This window comes from Hippopotamus amphibius, chromosome X, assembly GCF_030028045.1.
Source record: "Hippopotamus amphibius kiboko isolate mHipAmp2 chromosome X, mHipAmp2.hap2, whole genome shotgun sequence".
NCBI classification, from domain to species: Eukaryota; Metazoa; Chordata; class Mammalia; order Artiodactyla; family Hippopotamidae; genus Hippopotamus; species Hippopotamus amphibius.
The window spans coordinates 63,352,469-63,378,753 of record NC_080203.1 but is presented as its reverse complement, the minus strand read 5'-3'; the positions used below and the strand labels follow the sequence as shown (position 1 = coordinate 63,378,753).

General features: G+C 35.5%; 1 protein-coding gene and 1 pseudogene across 1 annotated transcript in view; both read left to right on the top strand.

Moving 5' to 3' along the window:
* DACH2 (dachshund family transcription factor 2) overlaps positions 1 to 26,285 on the top strand; it is a 632,298-nt gene that overhangs the window by 109,787 nt on the left and 496,226 nt on the right. The gene's annotated exons all lie outside the window — the stretch shown is intronic.
* LOC130842186 (non-histone chromosomal protein HMG-14-like) lies at positions 1,497 to 8,940 on the top strand (annotated as a pseudogene).

Here is a 26,285-nt window from a genome sequence, read left to right as displayed (position 1 = left end):
TCATATCTGCAAACAGTGACAGTTTAACTTCTTTTCCAATTTGAATTCCATTTATTTCTTTTTCTTCTCTGATTGCCATAGCTAGGACTTCCAAAACTATGAGGCATGATAGTGTGAGAGCTTTCAGCTTTTCACCATTGGATATAATGTTAGCTGTAGGTTTGCCATCTATGGCCATTATTATGTTGAGGTAGATTCCCTCTATGTCCACTTTCTGGAGAGTTTTTATCATAAATAGGTACTGAATTTTTAAAAAGCTTTTTCTGCACCTATTGAGATGATTATATGATTTTATTCTTCAATTTATTTATGTGCTGTATCACAGTGATTGATTTGCAGATACTGAAAAATCCTTGTATCCCTGGGATAAATCCCACTTGATCACAGTGTACGATCCTTTTAATATATGTTGGATTCTGATTGCTAGTATTTTGTTGAGGATTTTTGCATCTATGTCCATCAGTGATATTGGCCTATGGTTTTCATTTTTGTGGTATCTTTGTCCAGTTTTGGTATCAAGGTGATGGTGGCCTTGTAGAATGAGTTTGGGAGTTTTCCTTCCTCTGCAATTTTATGGAACAGTTTGAGAACATTGGTGTTAAGAACTTGCCTGTGAAGCCCTCTGGTTCTGTACTTTTTTTTTGTTGTGAGTTTTTAAATCACAGTTTCAATTTCAGTACTTGTGATTGGTTTGTTCATATTTTCTATTTCTTCCTGGTCCAGTCTTGGGAGATTGTACTTTTCTGAGAATTTGTCCATTTCTTCCAGGTTGCCCTTTTTATTGGCATACAGTTGCTTGTATAGTCTCTTATGATCTTTTGTATTTCTGTGGTGTCAGTTGTAACTTCTCATTTTTCATTTCTAATTTTCTTGATTTGAGTTCTCCCCACCCCCCCCTTTTTTTTTTTGATGAGTCTGGCTAAAGGTTTATCAATTTTATTTAATTTTTCAAAGAACCAATCTTTAGTTTCATTGATCTTTGCTGTTGTTTTGTCTCCATTTCATTTATTTCTGCTCTGATCTTTATGATTTCTTTCCTTCTACCAACTTTAGGTTTTGTTTGTTGCTGTAGGTGTAAGATTAGGTTGTTTATTTGAGATTTTACTTGTTTCCTGAGTATTGCTATGAACTTTCCTCTTAGAACTGCTTTTACTGCATCCCATAGGTTTTGGATCATTGTGCTTTCATATTCATTTGTCTCCAGGTATATTTTGATTTCCTCTTTGATTTCTTCACTGATTCATTGATTGTTTAGTATCATATTGTTTAGCCTCCACGTGTTTGTGTTTTTTACAGATTTTTTATTGTAGTTTATTTTTAATCTCATAGCATTGTGGTCAGAAAAGATGCTTGAGGGTTCTGCCACTGCCCCTGCTGTAGGTCCTAGCAGCTCGGGCAGGGGGAGGAGTGTCAGCGGCCAGGCAGCTCAGCTTTGCAAAGACTCTCACCACACTGTGGCCTGCAGGCACCCGGTATGTGCCCACCCCGCCTCCACGATGCCCAAGAGGAAGGTCAGCTCCACCGAGGGGATGGTGAAGGAGGAGCCCAAGAGGAGATTGGTGAGGTTGTCAGCTAAACTACCTCCCGCAAAAGTGGAAATGAAGCCAAAAAAGGTGGCAGGAAAGGATAAATCTTCAGACAAAGAAGTGCAAACAAAAGGAAAAGGGGAGCAAAGGGAAAACAGGCCTAAGTGGCTAACCAAGATACTAAAGAAGACTTAGCTGCAGAAAATGGAGAAACTAAAAATGAGGAAAGCCCAGCCCCTGATGAAGCAGGAGAGAAAGAAGCCAAGTCTGATTCATATCACACACCCGGTCCTATCAGTGGTCCCTGTCTCCGTTCTTGTACAATCCAGAGGAATATTTTTATCAACTATTTTGTAAATGCCAGTTTTTTAGTAGCTCTAGAAACATTTTTGAAAAGAAGGGAATCCCACCTCATCCCATTTTTAAGTGTAGATGCTTTTTCTTAAGAGGTGAAATCATATGCTGGTTGTTTATTTTTTGGTACAACCAGAAAATAGAGGGATATTGAATATGGGAGGCTTTGATTGTCTTGGGTGTCATCTTAACATTTCATAGATGGGGGTAGCTTTTATATCCTATAATACAAAACATACTAAATGGCAATTTGGAGTCAGTTGTGCATTTAATGTCTTGAATACTTTAAATTCCTTTTCTCCCCATGTTTTTTTGGTAGAATTATTTCCTAAAGCAAACCACTCACTCCTTGGTCTTGGCTCTCCTGGTCAGATTTTGTGCACTCTGTAACATCTTTGGTCATGGTAGTCTGACTAATTTTTCTGGTAACTTTGTTAATGTGCTGTGAATGATTGACAATTTAGTATGTAGTGTATATGATATTAAATTGTGAATTAGTGGGACTTCAGATGTAACAGCATATCAATATTTGAAGATATTGGTACTTGATATCCTGTTAAGGAAAATTTGCCTCCAAATTTTAAGCTGGAAATTCACTGGAATAACTGTTCAGAAAAGAATCACAACTAAATGATTTTTTAGATTTTTGGTACATATGTTAAGAATTTTGTAAAAATTGAAATGTCTGTGTACTGATCCTCAAAACAACCAATAAAATCTCAATTATGAAAGAAAAAAAGATGCTTGATATAATTTCAATTTTCTTAAATTTACTGAGGCTCAGTTTGTGGCCCAGCATGTGGTCAATGGTGGAGAATGTTCCCTGTGCACTGGAAAAGAATGTGTATTCTGCTGCTTTTGGATGGAATGCTCAATTAACATCAATTAAGTCCATCTGTCTAATATGTCATTTAAGGGCTGTGTTTCCTTGCTAATTTTCTGTCTCAATGACCTGTCCATTGAGGAAAATGGGGTATTAAAGTTCCCCACTATTATTGTGTTACTGTTGATTTCTCCCTTTATGGCTGTCAGTATTTGCTTTATATATTAAGGTACTTCTGTGTTTGGTGCATATATATTTACAGTTGTTATATCTCCTTCTTGGATTGATCCTCTGATAATTATGTAGTGTCCTTCTTTGTCTCTTATAACAATCTTTATTTTACAGTCTATTTTGTATGATATAAGTGTTGCTCCTCCTGGTTTCTTTTGATTTCCATTTGCATGGAATACCTTCTTCTGTCCCCTCACTTTTAGTCCATATGTGTCCCTAGGTCTGAAGTGGGTCTCTTGTAGACAGCATATATACAGGTCTTGTTTTTGTATCCATTCAGCCAGTCTGTGTCTTTTGGTTGGTGCATTTAATTGATTTACAGTTACGGTAATTATTTATATCTATGTTCCTATTACCGTTTTCTTAATTATTTTGGGTTTGTTTTTGTAGGTTGTTTTTCTTCCCTTCCTCTTTTGTTCTCTTGTGGTTTGTGAGCATCTTTAGTGTTGTGTTTTGGTTGCTTTTTCTTTTTTGTGTGTGTTTCCATTGTAGTTTTTGGGTTTCCTGCCTGCATGAGGTTTTGATATAGCAGTCTTTATATGTACAAAGTTGTTTTAAGTTGCTGGTCTCTTTCCCACCTGGAGGAGTTCCTTTAGCATTTGTTGCAAAGTTTGCCTGGTGGTGCTGAATTCTCTTAGCTTTTACTTGTCTGTAAAGCTTTTGATTTCTCTGTCAAGTCTGAATGAGAGCCTTGCTGTGTAGAGTGTTCTGGGTAGAGTATTATCCCTTTCATCACTTTAAATGTATCATATCCCTCCTTTCTGGCCTGAAGAGTTTCTGCTGAGAAATCAGCTGATAATGTTATGGGAGTTCCCTTGAATGTTATTTGTCGTTTTTCCCTTGTTGCTTTTAATATTTTTTCTTTGTCTTTAATTTTTATTGATTTGATTACTGTGTGTCTTGGCATGCTCCTCCTTGGGTTTATCCTGCCTGGGACTCTCTGCCTTTCCTGGACTTGGGTGACTGTTTCCTTTCTCATGTTGTGAAGCTTTCAGCTATTATCTCTTCAAATATTTTCTCAGGTCCTTTCTCTCTCTCTTCTCCTTCTGAGACCCATAAAATGCAAATGCTGGTGTGTTTAATGTCCCAGAAGTATCTTAGACTGTCTTCATTTCTTTTTATTCTTTTTTCTTTATTCTGTTTCATGGCAGTGATTTCCACTCTTCTGTCTTCCAGGTCACTTATCCATTCTTCTGCCTCAGTTATTCTGCCATTGATTCCTTCTAGTGTATTTTTCATTCAAGTTATTGTATTCTTCATCTGTTTGTTCTTTAGTTCTTTTAGGTTTTTGTTAAACACATCTTGCATCTTCTTGATTTTTGCCTCCATTCTTTTTCTGAGATCCTGGATCATCTTCACTATTATTATTCTGAATTCTTTTTACTGAAGGTTGCCTATCTCCACTTCACTTAATTGTTTTTCTAGGGTTTTATCTTGTTCTTTCATCTAGGACATAATCCTCTGCTTTTTCATTTTGTCTAACTTTCTGTGATTGTTGTTTTCATTATGCAGGCTGCAGGATTATAGTTCTTCTTCCTTCTTCTATCTTCCCTCTGGTGGATGAGGCTATCTGAGAGGCTTGTGCAAGCTTCCTGATGGGAGGGACTGGTGCTGGGTAGAACTGGTTCTTATCCCTCTGGTGGGCAGTGCTGTGCTCAATAAAACTTTAATCTGATTGTCTGCTGAAGGGTGGGGCTGTGTTCCCTACCTGTTAGTTGTTTGGCCTGATGCAACCAAGCACTGGAGCCTAGCGGTTCTTTGGTGGGGCTAGTGGTGGCCTCTGGGAGGGCTTATACCAATGAGTACTTCCCTGAACTTCTGCTGTCAGTGTCATTATTCCTGCCGTGAGCCACAGCTGCCTCCTGCCTCAGCAGGAAACCCTCCAATACTAGCAGATTGGTCTGGCCCAGTCTCTTATGGGGTCACTGCTTTTTTCCCCGGCTTCTGGTGCACACAAGACTTTGTGTGTGCCCTCCAAGAGTAGAGTTTCTCTTTTCCCCAGTCCTGTGGAAGTCCTGCAATAAAATTCCACTGGCCTTCAAAGCCAGGTTCTCTGGGGACTCCTCCTCCCATTGCCAGACCCCCAGGCTAGGAAGCCTGATGTGGGGCTCAGAAATTTCACCCCAGTGGGATAACTTCTGTGGTATAATTGTTTTCCAGTTTGTGGGTTGCCCACCTGGTGGGTATGAGATTTGATTTTATTGCGATTGTGCCACTCCTACCATCTCGTTGTGCCTTCTCCTTTGTCTTTGGATGTAGGGTATCATTTTTGGTAGGTTCCAGAATCTTTTTGTCAATGGGTGTTCAGCAGTTAGTTGTGATTCCACGGTCCTCATATGAAGGGGTAAGCGCAAGTCCTTCTATTCTACCATCTTGAGCTAATTCCAAGATAACTTTTTTAAACAAAAATTATTTGTGAAAGTCATATGTGAAATATGACATTGATATAATTTGTGACAAATTTATCACCTCGATTATATGTAAAATTTAATCTTTACTATTAGTAGAGCATATGTTCAAATTTACCTGTAAAATCTAAGAATCAATGGCAGTGTCTTCCATAAATTTATATCAGAAGAATAATCTCACTTTTTTATCATGAAACTTTTTATTATTAGACCCTCCTTGTTATTGTGCTTTCTTTTTATTTGTCTATAAGCTGGATAAAAATGGAACCCTCCTGAGTTCAAATGGAGATTTTGAGATTTACAAATATTTATCATGTTGATTATAAAGGGATCTGGTGAAATTGATTACACATATATTTGTGTTATTACATTTTACAGGGTTTAGTAATTTTATCATACAGGATTATTCTTGAGAATTCAGGTTGTGGGGGATAGGTAGAGACTGAACACAGAAGATAAAATAATAGATGTCACTGGCAGTATCTTGTTGGAAGACAGTGAACTCAGAAACAGGGATGCAGCACATATGTACACACATTCCATAATACACGCATTCACAATCATACTTTTTCTGGCTTCAGAGTCATATACAGAAACATATACAATTGTGTACAGAAACATATCATAATCTGAGTAGTTAAGGCATTGAAAACTCTCCAGTTCTACCAATATAAGTTGTCAACGTGGTAACCTTATAATAGGGTGACAAGTAGCTCAATTTTCAGATATCATAGGGTTAAAGAAAATAAAAGAGCTTCAGCTTTCTTAGAAACATTCTTTCCAAAGACCAAGGGGCAAATGAGACCAAGTTTACAGTCCATGGTCACATCTGGCTCTCAGTATGATTTGATACAACCTGTATCTCTTCCCAGTGATAGCAAGCACCTTTCTGCTTTTTGGTGTAAAAAATTAATTTGTCAGTTGTATTGGTCTGTGAGCAGCTGACTGAACACTAAAGCATACAGCAACCCCATTATAGGAGGTTAGTTGTACTAGGAATAAGTGGTCCTGTGATCATATGATTTCATTTTACGTAGAACATTTCAGAAGCCTTCTGAATGAAATCTCTTTCTGACAAGAGTAATGACAAAAGGAGAATTTATTGGAAGTCAGTCAGAATGTATGAGACAGTTAAATTACTCTACCACAAGTGAATCAGGAGCTAAGTGTGTGGAATTAGGGGTAGCTGAATTGTGAATGATAATACTCAGTGGTCACACCATATTATATTGGCTCAGAAAATGTTTCATGATCTACTCATACTGCTGTCAGAAGAATAATAGCTGGATAAAAGAGAAAGTAAAGATATTTCCTCTAGTAGATAATTTTGCCTATTTATATATGGTTAATGGGATATTATTAGAGAAGCCGTATAATTTGTCTTCCTTACTGGAAAATTTTTGAGGGCAAAACTGGGAGCACCATTAATAATTACATCCATTCAATGGACATAAACCAGGAAGGAGTGTTTCAGACAAATTGGGATGTATAAGTACCTTAAGAATGAGATGTAAAACTTTACAAGAGAGTTCCACAGGTGACTCAGGACTGGCCAATAATGAAACTCATTGTTGTCTGCCTAGTACTGAAGTCACATTTGTATAAATGAATCAATTTCCATATAATATGTATTCATTTTTAACAAGAATATAATATAGTTTCTGAGCATGTTGTGTCTATGGATTTTCCTTCTGAGACCTAAAGAAGTTTGAATGTGGTAGGGTGTTGCAGTATCATTGGATGTAAGTGACTCATACAATGGCTGCCATCAGAAGTGATATAATTCCATAATTTCTACTAGTGTTTTGACCTTTTTGGCTTACTTCCAGTTTCTGTTTCCTTCTTCTTAGAATTTTTGTTTGAGACTGATTTACAATCTAACAAAATGTGGTATGTTTTATTTGCTTCCCCTTTGAACCCTATTTTTTCTGCTGACTAATATGGATATTGTACTTAAAAGAGAGGCTTGAGAGAAACACTCTCAGTTCTCTTGTTTGCTCTGATGCTATCTTACAGGGGCCTCTTATACAAATGACCAAGTGGTTTTGTTAACATCTTTAGGAAGTTTTATAATAAAATAAACTATGAATGCATTTTATGCATTTTTCAGCTGAAAGACAGTATAACCACATGGAGTATTGTTATCTCAACAGAACCACAAGCTAAGTCCTTTGCACGTGTAACAGTCATCTACAAGTCTTTAATTCACTGTTCAAAATGCTATTGAAAAGAAGATTTTCTCCAATTTTGGAAAAGCTGAATTAGATCAGTTGTTCCAGTGCTTCTGAATTATTTTCATAGAAAATGTTTCAAAGTTCAAGTGCAACTTGTAAAATGATGGCAGAAGCTATTTTAGCTGTGAGGTGCTTGGCCAGTTCATATTTGTTTTTGTCTTTCTGCACCTTTAATATATAACTAGATCTACTTAATTTTCATAATATTTTGAGAAAAAACACAATTTATTTTAAATTTTTTTGTGACTGTAACTGTGCTGTTGAAAGATAAGGACACTCCACCCTCTTCATTGGCCAAGAGGAAATGTAATCGTCAGTGTATTCTCTTAGTTCAGTCCATTTTCAAGTTGCATTATTTCTTAATTTGTAACTTTAGATTCTGAGATATGTTGAGTTTGGAAAAGTTCCTCTTTACTCTGTCAACATCTTTGTTTCTTTTAAAACAATTTTCCACTTTGCACCCACATATTTTAGTAGCCTCAAACTTTACTTTTGTAAGCTACACAACCATTTTTCATGAATATACAGTATCTTTCTTTTTGAAGGAGACTAGGTAATGCCAGTTGCATTTTATAATTGTTACTCTGGATCAACCTTTCCGCAATAAATAAGCAGTTTTATCATGACTCCTATGTTACATGCAGTTGTTCACCTCTCTTTACCTCACTCCCCTACCCTAAATGAGGATTTTCATTCTACTTCTGCTTTTTTATTTCCAGTGACGTATGAATATAATGATTATATTTATTCAGTGACTGTGAAAGTGCTCAGCACAAAGTAGGTGCTTCTTTGCTGAATATTATTTTGCCATAAAATTTATTTTTGTAACTTACAAAAATTTATATGCTGAGATATGATTACCTAAGGAATAGTCAGGACTACCGGAAGTTGTAATGGTTGCTTTAGGCTAGGTTTCACCTATAGTAATGGAAAAAGGTGAATACCTACCCCAAATCTGTTTCATATTCTGAGAAATCAGGTTATTCCATAACTTTAAAAAGATGTCATTGCTCATCAAAATGAAGAAGCAAATGTTTCCAAGTAATGTGCATCCACATAGAGCTCAGCTTAAAATCAGGGCCATTTGTAGCATTTCTCCCCATTTGGCCTCTTCCATCTGTCAGCATTTTGAGAAGGGTATATGTGTTTGCAAGCAAGTGGCCTTTCCATAAAGTCTGCAGGTTGCTAAAAGTAACAAAATAAAACCTATTTTAGAGATTCTCATTCTGAATTTTTTTAGTATACAGTCATCCAAGATAAAGCACTTAGTGAAGAAACTTGAAGGAACTACTGCACTTTACTTCTTTGTGAAAGAAAATTGCACCACGGTGATTGAGAAAAGGGTGTCTCTAATTCAGTGCTGATAATGTTGGGTTTTAATGGGATTTCACTTTACTGGTAGAATTTCTCAGGTTATGTTACTTTTATTTTAACCATGAAAGATCTTTGTTTTTTAAATGTTTCCTTTATAAATATACCAGTCTTTAAAATAAAACATTTTAAAACTAGTATAATAAAAAAAATAAATCCAAGAGGCTTATCTTAATTTAACTTCTCAGTGACTTTATACTTGAATATCTGATTTTACAATTTATAGTAATCTTAGGGGGTGGTACATGAAAATTCTATTTTGCTGGCTTTCCTGCTCATTCAGTTTCCTACAATTTAAAAATTATTAAAATGGAACAAATATTTACCCTCAGCTAAGAAAAATTTTCTCTCAATCTGAAACAGTACAAACGTTAATGTCAGTATTGTGAGCAATGTAATATGAGATGGATTTCTTTAGTGGTCCGTATATTAAAGGAAAGTAGCAGGAAAAAGGAGAAAGAATACAATGACTGTGTTATATGTGATCTGTCTTGCCCTTAGAATATTGAACTAACACATTGGACTCAAGAATGGTAAGAAGAATAACGATCATAAAATATATACAAGCATCCATTACCTGTGGCTTTCAGTTATTTCATTCATAGAAAAACTGGACATGGGAGAGAAGTGTAATGAGCTTATTCTATATGTTCTATAATGTTAACAAAGAACATTATAGAAATATCTTAAAGTTTTCACTGTAATACAATGGATTGGGCAACAGATGAACATAACAGCATAATTTTCTTTGTTTTTACCAGAGCCAAATATAGATTAATAAATATATTATTGAAAACATTTAATTTTAAAACCTTGTCTTACTGTTTCAGTGATAAAAAATTATTCTTGAAATATATAGAAAATTATTCTCGAAATATAAAGAAACTGCCCTGTGGTCAATGATAGTCTTAACTACTTGTCAATCAAAAGCAGAAGTTTGTTGAGACATTTAATTACAAGATAATGCAGTCATCAAAATGTCGTTGTGGTAACTGACAGCTCATTTTGGACTGAAAGCGTGCAACTACCTCCCCTGAGGTCAGAGATGTTCGGAGGTTAACTTAGTAATGACAAGTCCTTTATTATCACATTATGACATTGAAAAAAATTGCAATTATACTAATAAATTAATAACAGTAATAAAATGACAGTCATAATTGCATAATATATAAGTTGTCAACTGCATTTTTGTTACATGGTCGGAATATTTATCTTATAAGTATATCTGCACTATGTTAATTGTTCCCAATATGGCATAGACAAAGAAAAATCTCTGAAAATTTTCAAAAGCCATGTCCATACTTATGGGAGGTTAGTGTATTCATATTTTTGATCCCACTAATTTTCTTTCTATCTCTCTCTTCTCTGCTATTTTACAAAGCCTTAAAATAAATAAGAAGAATTAGTAATTACTACCTGACCCAGTGTTAATATGTAGTTAACATCCTTATTACATCACCAAGCTTTATTTTCTGGCTTCTTAAGCTTTTTTTTGGCTTAAATGTTTTCTACCTCATGCATTCAGATAAATGAAGGGAGAAGGACCTGGCTTTACATTTTTCTCTTTTCTTTTATTCTGTAATTCTCCTTACTCTCTGAAAGGACACATTGTATTTTCCAAACATTTTGCACAAATGTTTTATAAAGTAGATCCACTTTTAATGTTAAAATGAATGATAATGTCATTAATTACTTCTAAATAGCCGGAGATACAATTTTAGTATTTAGATTAATCTAAATAGTTGTAGACAAAATCTTTTATTTCCTAACTTTGCATAGCTCTAGAAAATAGATCTCTTTAGTATCTGATTTCTTTCTGCTGTGAAATCTTCCAGTTAATTTAAGAAATGATGAATTTCTCTGAGTAGATTAATAATAGATTTATGTATGGAGTGATCTAGCCATGAGTTTGCACTTGGTGGTTGACATTTATTCACATGGAAAGCCTGTGAAAAAGGGTTTAGATGGCTGCTATTTCCATTGACCTGAATTGCAGAGAATTAATTGTATGCTTTTGCAAACTTTCTCCTGGGATTGGCAGGGACCTTTTACAATGGTGAGTTGTTCCTTTTAAAAATATTTTCGTGCAGTTTTTTCTTTATATCTTCTCTTGAGTGTGCTTAAACACTCCTGGGTATGCCAGGAGAAAAGATTTCCTCTTCGGTGTCCAAAGTCAGAAAGTTTACCCAAGTCATTGCCCAGGCTAGAAGATTAATAAACTGTTAAAGATCTAATTTCTTTAAGAGAAATTTGAAAGTAGTGCACAATAGCTGTATATAAACAAAGAAGCTTATATTGTTTTTCTTTCCTCAATGGCGAGAAAGAATGCTCTAGAATCAAAATACTAGTGACACCTTAGAGGGCCAGAACTAGTGACACCTTAGAGGGAGGGTGGGAGGGAGTCATGGGAGGGAGGGGATATGGGGGTATAATGTATAAATACAGCTGATTCACTTTGGTGTACCTCAAAAGCTGGTAAAAAAATGTAAAGCAATTATATTCCAATAAAGAGCTAAAAAAATACTAATGACAATAATAATGACCAATATTTACTGAATAAAGTTTACTATGTTCTGGCACTATTTTAAGAACATCACATATGTAAACACACATAATCCACCCAAAATTGTATGAGGGGGTACTGCTATTGTTGACATTTTGCAGGTGAAGAAACTGAGGCACAGAGATGGTATGTAGCTTGCCTCAGGTTATACAACTAGCATGTTGGAAAGGTGGGTCAAACTCAGGCAGTCTGTCTCCAGAGTCCATGTTCGTAAGCCACTAAGGATATTATAATATACTATATAGAAGTCTGGAGTAAGAATCAAGAAACCTGGATCCTAATTTTATTTTTACTGACACTAGGTAGTCCTATGATCTTGCACAAGATTATTCAGTGGTCCTAAGTTTCCTCACCTGCAAAATTGACAAGTTCAGGGGTCTCTAATCTGGGATTACGAGAACTTCAAAAGCAGACTAAATTTTTTGTCATCAATGCCTTGGCAACTGAACTTCTGCTTCAATGCTTAACATTTGTTATGTTGGCTATAGAGGGTGAATTAAAAGGAAAAGAGATTTTGGTTCAAATGTGAAGTAGAACTTATTAGTCCAAGCTGTCCAAAGATGGAATAGGCTGACTTAAGCATATGGTGCATTCACTGTCAGTGAAAATTTTCAGGCAGAGGTTTGGAGGGCAATATGATGGGGTGCTTATTAAGAGAGGACTCAGGTACCAATTAGGCAGTAGGATAGACTGGATGACTTCCCCTCAGCTTTATTGAAGTATGATTGACAAAAATTGTATATATTTAAGTTGTACAATGTGATTTTTAAAGTGTATAATGTGATGATTTAATATACATATACACTGACTTTTAATATTCTTTTCTACCCTGAGATTTTATGCTTCTGTAAATCCCATCCACATCTTATTCATTCATTTAAAGAGAGCAATCTATCTACAACTATAGGCACATGTATATGATTATGTTAATATACTGTATACATTTTTCTTTAAGAATCTGACTTATAGATGAATCTTCCATGAATTTCATCTATTTAAAAAGCTTGTAGATGTTCTAGTTCTAAATAAGCTAAAATGTAAGTGGTATTTTTGCTTCTTTAAAAAAGAGATAGTTATAATGTTTAAGAGCATTGATTTATAGTTTAATATGGCATTATACAGAAGCCTTCACCTATCAAATAAGCAGATACTTTGGAATGAAGCATATTTTAAGTAGATGAAACTACACAAAGAATGGCACTGGGGAAGTTGTGCTCCCTTGACACTTCCTTCCTTATACCTTAATTATAAACAGCAGAACAGCTGTAAGTATGGGCCCTGGAGAAAACATTGTCTAGATTTGAATGAAGTCTCTACCATTACTACCAGTGATATTTGGGAATTTAATGTTTTCAAATCTCAGTTTCCTCATTTGTAAACTGGTGGTAATAAGAGACCTGGCCCCTAGGTTTATTGTTAGAATTAAATGATTTAATATGTGAGTCTTTTAGCCATTATTTTATATCTATGTTCTTTCTGTTTTATTTTTTTAAGCTTTATTGAGGTATAATTTAAAAATATGAATTGCATATATTTAAGGTGTGAAACTTGATGTTTGTGTATTATTTTTTAATGTGATCCAATATTGACTTAAGAATTGTGGTAGAAGATTGGTGGTATGTTTAAGGGTCATATAATGTCTTTATTGCTATGTGAATATCTGGTATCTAAAGCATATGGCTTTCATGTCAATATACGCTAACTATCTGCACTCTAGGCACTTGCCAGAGAGCTCCTACTTAATTGAGTAGTTCACAGCTTCCACCAAAAGTTCAAGAGGAATGAGTGAAATGAGTGAAGTGGAAAGAGAGAGAGAGAGAGAGAGAGAAGGATGTATTAACTAGCTTATTTGAGTGCCATGTTTTTAAATCAAGTTGGATGACTCAAAATGTACCTGTAATGTAGTATCTGATTGTTCTTGCAAATGCTCTTACTGAATTGTGATTTAATATTGGGGACTCAACATTTATTGAGTATTGAATTAAGTTTTAGTCAAATGAACAACTTTGAATCTATTTTTAATGAAATCATCTTTTCATAACTGTTTATTTTTTTAAATTTAATTTAATTTTCATTGTTGCCATTGGTATTGTAAGGATATTATACAATCAGCTTGGTACCATTTTAATGAAGCCATTACTACTCATTACTATTTTGTTCTTTGTAACTGGGAGCAAAGTAAAATCTTCCACACAACATTTCCCACTTTAGAAGAAGTGTCATTATTTTGAACTGATGGGGGTTTAAAGAAACAGAATGTTGTTGTATTTAGCTACAGTCTTTAATTAAAACAAGATGAACAGACTTTTTTCCTTATAGAGAGACTATTACAGTATAGTGGAAAAGTGGAAGCTTTGGAGTAGATAGATGTGGGTCTAATCCTTGCTTGGACACTCACTAGCTGTGATTTTGGGTAAATTACTTAGTTTTACTGAGCCTCAGTTTTTTCACTTTTAATTTGTGTTTTAATATCTGCTGGACAGAGTTGGAAAGCTTCATTAAATAATGCATGTAAAACTTGTACTGAATGCTTGTATATGAACGACTATTTCTGAAGAATTTAAATTTCCCAGCTTGTCAGGCTGCTTCCTTAAATTTCTCCAGTGGTTACCATTTACACAAAATACAATGTGAATGGCACACCCTGGAGTTGTGCAATCTTTGGCCCTTATTTACATGTTTAAATTTTCTTTCTTTAGGGATCTTCACTTTCTAGATAATAAAGAGGTAAATTTCAGGTTGGATGTGTTAAGAACAATTTTAATGGCCCTATCTTTTGTGAGTAGTGAAGAAGCCAAGTGAAGGAAATAATGATCAGTTTGTCCATCTATCCATATACCCATCCATCCATCCAGTCTTCAATATATCTTATATTTTTCAAGAGTTGGCTGTGTGCCAGGCACCGTCATAGTCACTCAAATCTGTGTAAGTGGTTGAAAATGAAATACGTGTTTGAACTTGAGTAAGTAAACACTTTGAGGGATAAAATAACAGTTTTTTTTTTTTTTAAATAAGGGCTCTCTGCCATTAGATACAACCTAGGTAAGAGACCTGGAAATATTTGTACTTTCCCTTCACTCAGGACATCTGCTCAATATTCCTTTAGTTGTCACTATGAAATATTGGGCATTTTCAAATGGATGGTGAAACTTGAAAGGAAAGGAAATGTTAAATATACATACCCTCTTTCTAATCACTTGCAGATTCTTATGTTTTCCCCACCTCTGGCTTTCCTTTTTACCAAGAAACATGTATCATTCTCAAACCAGTCTTATACCCTAGGCTTTGAGAGAAAAATAGATGTTAGATTGAAATTCCTTTGTTTTCCAATGATTGATAATTCCTGGTGAATCAGTATTCTTTACTAAATGCCAATATCAAATAGTAGTGAAGTCAAGAATAGATTATTTGTCCTCTGTTCCCGTTACAAAATGAAGCTATCATGAATATCAGAGAAAAGATAGGAAAAAATCACTAATGCAAATATTAAAGCTTTTTAGTGGTTTCAGTTAGCTTAGAATTTTCACCGATTAAGAAACAGAAGGGACAGTAGAGATCATTTAGTTTGATATCTCATTTTATAGATGAAGAAAAAAAATCTAAAAAAAAAAGAAAAGAAATGGCTTGCCTTTGGTAACTCAGATGTTTAGTAATAGCCATTGGAACCTAGTTATTGAGACTCAGCCCAGCGTACTTTCTGGCACATCAAGCTTACTCTCCTCAGTTTTCCTTTATTATTTCATTGATCTTCAGGACTTTAAGGGATAAATAGAAAAAAATCTTTGTTTTCAAACCACATTAAATTTTTATTTCAGTATTTTTTTACTTTCCTTTTTGCATTTGTATATTTCCCAATCTTCCTTATAATTTACTGCTTTTCCCCATTCTTACAATACGTGTTTTTTTTTCTTCCTCCTTGGTAACTTTATTTCTCAGCTGGTTTTCTTCTTTTTTTTTCCCTTCCTCGTTGGAAATGTTTACTATAGCTACATATAAAAACACAAAAACAATTTCATTCACACCCATTATGTTAACTTTGTGGTTTTCATCTCTCTATGGATGAAGAAGGGTACACTTTTCCTTTGATAATGGACAATGAAAGGGTAGAAATCCTGGTCTAGTTATATCCTGTGTATTAAGCTTCTTGGGAGAGAAGCATGTACTGTAGTTGTGAGATTATTATCAATAATCTAATAAGGTATTAGGAGCATCTCATTGGGCGAATCATTCACTTGAAGAATTTCACTTTCATAGGTGACCATTAACCAGAAAGTGAATATTGGAGTTGAAATAAGGAAAAGTGCTCACTTAAAATTGAATTTCCAGGTAAGAATTATAAGAAATTTATTAATTTCCTTGCAGCTTTGTTTTTTAATCAGAAAAATCTTTGAATTTTTTCTCTTTATCTGCCAATATGAACCTAATGGTGTGAAATGTTTAGTTCAGCAGAAGTTGCAGAAAAAATATAAATTCGGAAAGAAAGATTGCCTCTGATTTTGAGGCCCAAGACTCCTACTTTTCAGCTTTCTCTTCAGTCTCTAAAAATAGTCTGTTTTGTAGACTGTTTCCATTTGCATTTGGGAGGATTCTGCTTATACTTAGCTTTCAAGTCATTTGCCTTTAATTCTTGAACTTCAATTAGATGTAAAGATTTTTTTCTTGCCCCCACTTCCTTTCTTGCTTTTTCAGACAGTAATTTGGAAGGGTTGGGTGGATAGATTACCATTTTATCCATCTCCAATACTCTGACTGATAGAGCTATTAAGTAAAGGTAAACTGTAATTCTCTATTATCTGCCTGCCTCATTTCTTCTCTTGGCCCTGGAGAAGAGCTGTGTTAAAGATCAGAGTGTTACTGAAAACTCCTGAAAAACAATAACTTCTTTGGCCACTCCAACAATGACAATTCCTTGGAAAAACAGTTTTATTGTGTATGTGTGGGTGGGGAAGGGTGTTCATCTTGAAGTACTGAAGTGATGTGATGGGGGTGGAGAAATTATTCAGAAATTATTACTCTACAGTAGTTGAGAAACAGTGGTATTCATAAAGAGAAACTGATAATATCTATATGATAAATACCCTTGTAATTAGTTAGATCATTAGCATGGACAAAGTATACTTTAGTATCCACAAAGATGTCTTTAAGCAGTTAGCTTCACTATAAAGGGAAAAAACAAAACAAAGTGAGCTATATACAACTGAACACGCTTTTCAGAGTCTCCAAGGAGGTGACTTGTCTGTTGATAGCTAGTGGGGGTGGACAAGTGAAATAATTACTTAACAGCGTGTAAACAATGTGAAATGTGAAGTATGCTTTTCCCTCCTTCTCCCCCTCCCCCTTTTTCATTGAGAGAGTTTCTTGTTGCAATGGCTCCACTGGGACAGGCAGCAGAGAAATTTGATTAAATGGATGCCTGGGGTCATGACCCTGTCTAAACATGGTACAGCTCTCAGCATTAATCAAAGAAATTTTTTTCTTACTTAAAAAATTCTGACCTTGCTGTATATGAGTATTAGTCAGCTCTGCATTTTGGTTGTGGTTGAGAAGGGGGCTGTGTAAGTCTGTGTGAGCATTCTGTTTATAGAAAAACAATGGAAGAGGAGGCTGTCTTCAAGGACAATAGAAAAGTATAACATTATTTTAGATCATGTTAAGGGACTTTCATTTCATTTTAGCCTATAAACAGCCAGTGGGATTTGGATCTCCATTAGAATTATCTAGGACTCATTTATAGCAAACCACTGTTGACATTGTTCTGAGTGTTTAGAAGATATTTATAGGATTGTAGTTGGTGTGGGATTCTGGTGTTCAGAAACTCTCTGGAAATGCTTTTATTTTGGGCTAGCGTTTGAAAACTCATTGGAAGTGATTTTTCTTGGAAAATAGAGAAATATACATGCTTGGTGAGAGAACAACTAGAATTGTGGTCATTGATGACTCAGATAAGAGCAAGAAAAATGGAACTTTCCTGAGCAGGCACGTGCCATTGTATTAAGCACAATATTTGCTTCAGGTGGGAGACTTGTTATTCATCCTTGTTTTAGGAAAGAACAAATTTGATATAACTAGATAGCTATTTCCCTCACAGGAATTGGCTTAGCAGAGTGTACAACTGATTTTACATCATCAAAATCTTGTTCCAAATAAGAATTCTTTTGTGGAGTGTGGACTTATTTATATAAAAAATCTTGATTAATAGGACAGATCAGGTAAGGAGATTCCAGCTAATTGAAGTTAATCAAATATTTTGTTGCTAACCCTTGTTGAAAAAATTTTAAATAATATTGGCCACTTTATTGCCTCCCTTATGTAGCATAGTACAGTGAACATAAATATAACTTTATTTGGGTGATTAAACTCTTAGGATTAATCACCAGCGCTTCCCTGATGGCGCAGTGGTTAAGAATCTGCCTGCCAATGCAGGGGACATGGGTTCAATCCCTGGGCCGGGAAGACCCTACATGCTGCAGAGCAACTAAGCCCATGTGCCACAACTACTGAGTCTGAGCTCTAGAGCCCATGAGCTGCAACTACTGAGCCCGTGTGCTGCAACTACTGAAGCCCATGCACCTAGAGCCTGTGCTCCACAACAAGAGAAGCCACAGCAATGAGAAGCCCGTGCACTGCAATGAAGAGTAGCCTGTGCTCGCCACAACTAGAGAAAGCCTGCATGCAGCAATGAAGACCCAAAACAGCCAATAAATTAAAAATTAATTAATTTAAAAAAGAATCTTAAAAAAAAACCCAAACTCTTAGGACCTCAGAATCATCATTCTGCTCACCATTTTGTGCAGCAGTGTGGATAGATAGAAGTTTGGTTTTTACTGTCTTGCAATATGCTGGTAAGTCAGTGATGCTTTATAAAACTAATAATTTTTAAATATCACTTGTTAATAATGTAAAAATATTTTCTCCTAATGATAGTATATAATTAAATAAGTGATGTTAATTATTCCAGCTAATAGAATTTTAGATAATCAAGGTATTTAATTTGGATCTTCCTTGGATGGCAGTTGATGGAAAATATATTTCTTTTTTTAAAGAACTTTTATTGAGATACAGTTAACAGACAATAAACAGCATATATTTAGAGTGTACAATTTGGTATCCCAATCTCCCAATTCATTCCCCCCCAACCCTCCCTGCTTTCTTCACTTGGTGTGCATATGTTTGTTCTCTACATCTGTGTCTCTATTTCTGCCTTGCATTTCCTCTTTCATAGTTGTTAGCATTTGCCTTATGTATTGAGGTGCTCCTATATTGGATGCATATATATTTATAACTGTTATCTCCTCTTCTTGGATTGATCCCTCGATCATTATGTAATGTCCTTTCTTGTCTCTTGTAACATTTTTTATTTTAAAGTCTATTTTATCTGATATGAGTATTGCTACTCCAGCTCTCTTTTGATTTCCATTTGCATGGAATATCTTTTTCCATCCCCTCCCTTTCAGTCTGTATGTGTCCCTAGGTCTGAAGTGGGTCTCTTGGAGACAACATATATATGGGTCTTGTTTTTGTATCCATTCAGCCAGTCCATGTCTTTTGGTTGGTGCCTTTAGTCCATTTACAGTCAAGGTAATTATCAATATGCATGTTCCTATTACCATTTTCTTAATTGTTTCGTTTTTGTTTTTGTAGGTCCTTTTCTTCTCTTACGTTTCCCGCTTAGAGAAGTTCCTTTGGCATTTGTTGTAGCGTTGCTTTGGTGGTGCTGAATTCTCTTAGCTGTTGCTTGTCTGTAAAGCTTTTGATTTCTCCGTCGAATCTGAATGAGATCCTTGGTGGGTAGAGTATTCTTGGTTGCAGGTGCTTCCCTTTCATCACTTTAAATATATCATGCCACTTCCTTCTTTGCAGAGTTTCTGCTGAGAAATCAGCTGTTAAACTTATGGGAATTCCCTTGTATGTTATTTGTCGTTTTTCCCTTGTTGCTTTTAATAACTTTTCTCTGTCTTTAATTTTTGTCACTTTGACTACTGTATGTCTTGGCATGTTTCTCCTTGGGTTTATCCTTCCTGGGACTCTGCACTTCCTGCACTTGGGTAGCTATTTCCTTTCCCATGTTAGGGAAGTTTTCAACTATAATCTCTCCCAATATTTTCTTGGGTCCTTTCTCTCTCTCTTCTCCTTCTGGGACCCCTATAATGTGAATTTTGGTGCGTTTAACATTGTCCCAGAGGTCTCTTAAGCTGTCTTCAGTTCTTTTCATTCTTTTTTCTTTATTTTTTTCTGCATCAGTGATTATCACCATTCTGTCTTCCAGGTCATGTATTCATCCTTCTGCCTCAGTTAATCTGCTATTAGTTCTTTCTAGTGTATTTTTCATTCCCATTATTGTGTTGCATATCTCTGTTTGTTCTTTAATTCTTCTAGGCCTTTGGTAAACTTTTCTTGCAGCTTTTTGATCTTTGCATCCAGTCTTTTTTCAAAGTCCTGGATCATCTTCACCATCATTATTCTGAATTCTTTTTCTGGAAGGGTGCCTATCTCCTCTTCATTTAGTTGTTTTTCTGGGGTTTTAGCTTGTCCCTTCATCTGGTACAAAGTCCTCTGCTTTTTCATTTTCTCTATCTTTCTGTGGCTGTGGTTTTCAGTTGCACAGGATGAAATACTGCTGATACTGCTTGATATGCTGTCTTCCTTCTTGTGGAGGAAGCTATCTAGGAGGCTCACGTGTGCTTGCTGATGGGAGGGACTCGATGGAAGATATGTTTACATGTTTTTTGTGAAGTAAGCAGACTTGTTACAATACTTTTGACAATAAATATATGGGACCTTAAGAAATATAGACATGGAAAGCATCACTCCCTTGAGGCAGAAGTATTAATTTAGTGACTTGAGATGAATCATTTAGATTGCTTAGACCTTGGCCATGTGGATTTAGTCCCTACTTCATGACTTGAACATCTATGTAGAACATGATTTAAAATGTACAGAGATCAACAAGCAGGTCATGAAGCTTAATACCAAAAAAGCAAATAACCCAATCCACAAATGGGCAGAAGACCTAAATAGACATTTCTCCAAAGAAGACATACAGATGGCCAACACACACAGGAAAAGGTGCTCAACATCACTAATCATCAGAGAAATGCAAGTCAAAGCCACAATGAGGTATCACCTCACACCCATCAGAATGGCCATCATCACAAAATCTAGAAACAACAAATGTTGGAGAGGGTGTGGAGAAAAGGGAACTCTCCTGCATTGTTGGTGGGACTGTAAGTTGGTACAGCCACTATGGAAAACAATTTGGAGGTTCCTTCAAAAACTACAAATAGAACTACCATATGATCCAGTAATCCCACTCCTGGGCATATACCCAAAGAAAACCATAATCCCAAAAGAAACTTGTACCATCATGTTTATTGCAGCACTATTTACAATAGCCAGCACATGGAAGCAACCTAAATGCCCATCAACAAATGAATGGATAAAGAAGATGTGGCATATATACACAATGGAATATTACTCAGCTATAAAAAGGGATGAGATGGAGCTATATGTAATGAGGTGGATAGAACTACAATCTGTCATACAGAGTGAAGTGAGTCAGAAAGAGAAGGACAAATATTGTATGCTAACTCACATGTACGGAATCTAAAACTGGTACTGATGAACTCAGTGACAAGAACAAGGATGCAGATACAGAGAATGGACTGGAGAACTCGAGGTATGGGAGGGGGTGGGGGGTGAAGGGGAAGCTGAGACGAAGTGAGAGAGTAGCACAGACATATATATACTACCAACTGTAAAATAGATAGTCAGTGGGAAGTTGTTGTATAACAAAGGGAGTCCAACTCGAGGATGGAAGATGCCTTAGAGGACTGGAGCGGGGAGGGTTGGGGGGGACTCGAAGGGGGGGAGTCAAGGAAGGGAGGGAATACGGGGATATGTGTATAAAAACAGATAATTGAACTTGGTGTACCCCCAAAAAATAATAAAAAAAATAAAATGTACAGAGATCATTTGAACTTTGTGTACATATACATGAATTTTTACATACAAAACAATGATTTCACCATTACTCTGAGAATGGGTGAGTGTATTTTTCACCACAGAATTATGATTCAAACTGGTTGTACTGTAAAAAATAAAAGCAGCTTTGCAATTGAACATGGAAAGCTACTTCCAATGCTTGTCAGTTGACCATGGTGTTTGCACATGTCACAGTGAACAGTTTTTGCTTCATACATGATTGGATGAAAGGTTTATCGAGTTACTACTGTTGGGACAGTTACGAGAGGTGAAGCTGTTGGTGTCAGTAAATGTAGGCTTCATCAATAAAAACTAACCAAATGTGGTCAATTTTACTGCTTGATGACAACAGGGCTTTAAAATAACAGCAAGGCCACTTGCATAACATTCCAGACAAGACCCCTCTTCTAGAACCTTGATATTACCTCTAGCTTTAGAATACTAAATACTCTAAATTACAATGTAAATCCCTGAAGAAAAAAAAACGGAAGCAAGTCTGTCTGCAGTCTAATCGTGAGTGAATAGTGCCTGTCCTCCAGGTTGACATTGCTATCATACAAGGGATTTTATCTGCCCTCTACTTTTACAAAAAAGGTAAATTGGCAGGAAAATGTGCACATCAGGGAATTATTATGGAAACTATCAGCACTTGGTTGTATGTGATTTTTTTTACTATCAAATGTCTACTTTCTCTCACAATTAAAAATATCATAGATTAATATTAAAATATACTAATATAGGTGTCAAATCTTTCAACGTGCAGTGGGTGTGATGGGTGTTGTGTGGAGGAAGAGAAGTAGAGGCATGACACAATTCCAGGATCTAACCCTTCTCAAACCTGCAGGTGCTTATGTTAGTGATCATACATGTGCAGAGTTTTTTCCTGAGGAAAAAAATGAAGGATTGAAATACATTCCCATTCTGAGCTTATAAGACTCTGTTTGAAAAAATTTTCACCAACTGGGAGTTTTCTGTATAATGCTCAGTTAACCTGAAAATTAAACATAAATGAAAACTTACATTTGCCTGAAAAGTATGGTAATTAAAGTTTCATTGTAAAATGTGATAAAGTGTTTTAAACATATGGCTCTATAGTCACTGAGTTACTATCTAGAAAACTATGCAAGTGGTGGGTAAATTTTTTATGACATATTGGTATATATGTCTTAGTGCTCTGTGCTACTTATTTCTTACCATTGTTTTTGTGATAAATGAAATGATTTTATTTTGAAAACATCTTGATTCTTCAAGATCAGTACTGTCCAGTTAATAAATACCATTTTCCACCATACTGAATTGTATCTAAGGATCATATTGTTGGTATGGCCTCACATTGCTAGCTATAAGTTGTATTTGTGTATGATCAGATCTAGTACTAAGCAGTGGATTTCAATAAGTATTTTAATCCCTAACGATTAAAATGAGGAAAATTTTGACTGCACTTCCACTTTTACTGTTGAACTCAACTTCTTAATGAGAGTTAGTCAATCTGTAAATTAATGATTATAGTATGTCTTCAGCTACTATTTTTTAAATTAAGTAATTTTTATTTATTGGCTGTGTTGGGTCTTCTTTGGTGCACACGGGCTTTCTGTAGTTGCAGAGAGCAGGGGCTACTCTTCGTTGTGGTGCATGGGCTTCTCATTGCAGTGGCTTCTCTCGCTGCGGAGTACGGACTCTAGGCGCACGGGCTTCAGTAGTTGCAGAGCATGTGCTCATCATTAGTTGTGGCTCCTGGGCTCTAGGGTGCAGGCTCAGTAGTTGTGGCCCACAGGCTTAGTTGCTCCTTGGCATGTGGAATCTTCCCAGACCAGGGATCGAACCCATGTCCCCTGCATTGGCAGGCAGATTCTTAACCACTACCCCACCTGGGAAGTCCTTCAGCTACTATTTTTGTATATGTGTATTGAGATAATATATTAAGATAATTTTGAGTTCTTTAAAGAAATGTTATGATAGACACAGCACTAACATGTCTAAAATACAGGGAACTGAGAAAATGCCGTACTGTTGTTATCAGAGGATTAGCTATGATAGTAACAATTATGCTGAGCTGAACAATTTTTAAAAGATAGATTTATTATTTTATTTTATTTTTTAATAAGTTTATTTATTTATTGGCTGCATTGGGTCTTTGTTGCTGTATGTGGACTTTCTCTAGTTGCGGCGAGAGGGGGCTGCTCTTCATTGCAGTGTGCAGGCTTCTTATTGTGGTGGCTTCTCTTGTTGCAGAGCATGGCTTCTAGGTGCATGGGCTTCAGTAGTTGTGGCACACGGGCTCAATAGCTGTGGCTTGTGGGTTCTAGAGTGCAGGCTCAGTAGTTATGCCGCACAGGCTTAGTTGCTCTGAGGCATGTGGGATCGTCCCAGACCAGGGATTGAACCTGTGTCCCCTGCATTGGCAGGCAGATTCTTAACCACTGCGCCACCAGGAAGGTCCCTAAAAGGTAGATTTAAATTCTGAATATTTCTCTATCTTTTGCATTTGGTTAAAATTAGAAGACTAAAATTCCATAATGGCAGACTAAAGAATTTCATCAGTACGACATACTATAATCTATTTGTTTTATCCATCAAATTTATAAGGTTATATTATAGGAAAAATACATTGAGAGTAAGAAAAGCATGTGTATGTTTGTGCATGTGTTATATTTTGCTTAATGCTACCATTTTAAACAAGCATTAAGTAATTTATCCTTATTAATTTCTCATTGATTTGTTGCTCTGACTAGTACTTTATAAATTGACATTATATTGACTCTTCTGCAAAGAAAAGAAAAGATATGGAAAGTATCTTGTGATTTAGAATATTCAAAATCCAAAGCTAAACCACTTTATGATTTAATGCCTCCAGATGTAGACTTCTTATATTTTCAGACTTTTATATTCTGGTTTCCAATTTTTGAAGTTTTTATGTTTAGCAATGACCATTTAATCTCATTTCCTGAATCTTCAAATGAAAGCAAACTTAAAAGATGGAGTAATTACATATTTAAAAATCACACACATTTAAAAAAAAGATGAGCTTGCTGGATAATTTCAAAAGGCTGTGTCACCTAAAGCCTGCATTTTGTTGGAGGGAAAATGCAGTAGAGGCTTACTTCCATCCTTGTGTGAATTCTCCAGTGAGTCTATAGGAAAGAATGACCTTTGCTGACCTTGTCACACTCTTAACAGTAGCAAGTGTGGTCATTTAGTCTGAACTGGAAGCAAGGGGGTGGTAAAGAGAGTTTGAACGCTAACAATGAGAATTAGTAACTAGTGGACAAGTCTAAACAGGCAAAAAGTGCCCTCATTGACTTAAATCAAAGGAGCCTGACACTCCTTTATGTATCAGGTTTTTCTTGATACTGATCAAAGAGTGGTAGATATTTGGGAAAAAATAATGAGATGTACAATTCTATAAGGTTTATCTTGATCAAAATGTTAGTCTTTGATAATTTTTTAACATTAAATTGAAATGGCTATAAATATGAATTTCATTAGCTGGCATAATATGAAATGGGAAATATCTTTAAATCTGGTACTATCAAAGAGTGACTGCAAAACCTGGTGGAACAAGAACTTATTCCTTATAACATTGTTTCACAAGAAATCAAGCAAGGGAACTCACCAGTCCAGATTTCTATGTTTTGAAGTTTAATTTAGTTAGTACAGTAGATTTTATAGACTTTCTATCCCCATATAGCAAATAAAATAAATTCCCTTTACTCTTTTGGTAATGATACTTGGTTTACCAGAATAATATATATTTTTTCATATATAGCCATGTGATTTTTAATGGTATGTTTTTCACCTTAAAATGAAGTATTATACAAATCAGACTGGGTCTTTATTCTTTAACATTGATCATTGGCTGCCTGGGTGAAAATAATCATCAAATACAGTACCTGGGCTCTAAATCTTAATTATAGTAGACATTTATATCCCTTACTATTTGTCAGGCATTAACACAAACACCTTAATATATTTTGAACTCATTGAACATAGGCAAAGACCCTATGAAATAAATGCTGTCATTATTCCTATTTTACAGATGAGCAAACTGACGAACTGAAGGTTGAATTACTTGTTCAAAGTCACACAGCTAATAAGTGGTGGAATTTTTTTGAATGAAGTTCCTAATCCTGGCTTCAAATTCCATGCTCTTTATTTCTGCACCACAGTGCCTCTTAGGTTTGGTGTAAACTTGCCAAGAAATCAGGAAAAGGGAAGGAAATAGTCTGAAGGTCTGCAATACTTTTAAAAACTTCTTTCTGAAAGGTTCTATAAAAAATGCTAATGTGATGCAGATTCACTATGTGTACTGTGTTTCCTTCCTTCATGAGGTTAAATGAAACTCTAAAAAATAGGAAATGAAATACCCTGATACTGCAACCATTAAAATGTTTTCACAGAAAAAGATGTCAAGAATTGTTGGCTACACAAAGTGCATTAATAAACTTTGTAAATTATCTTTAAATAATTTTCAACCTTTTTGAAATCTTTTTAAAAAAGATTTGAAATATTTTCATCACTTTATCACCTGCACAGTTAATAAAAATAAGTAAAAATATTGTTTTTTACCTTTTACCTGGCAGCTGTTTTCAGCTTGAGTCATTTTCCTAGGATGCCTTAGACTACTGTGGGATTTGGGTACTGGCTTATTCTTTATCCAAGAAGATAAATATCAATCAAGTATACATTACTGAATGGAAAAAGGGTCTGCTTCTGTAGGAGAGCTATTTGTAACTAACCGAAAGCAGTTGGAGGGAGGGACTATTTGACATCTTTTTTGGTACTTCAGGCAGTAAG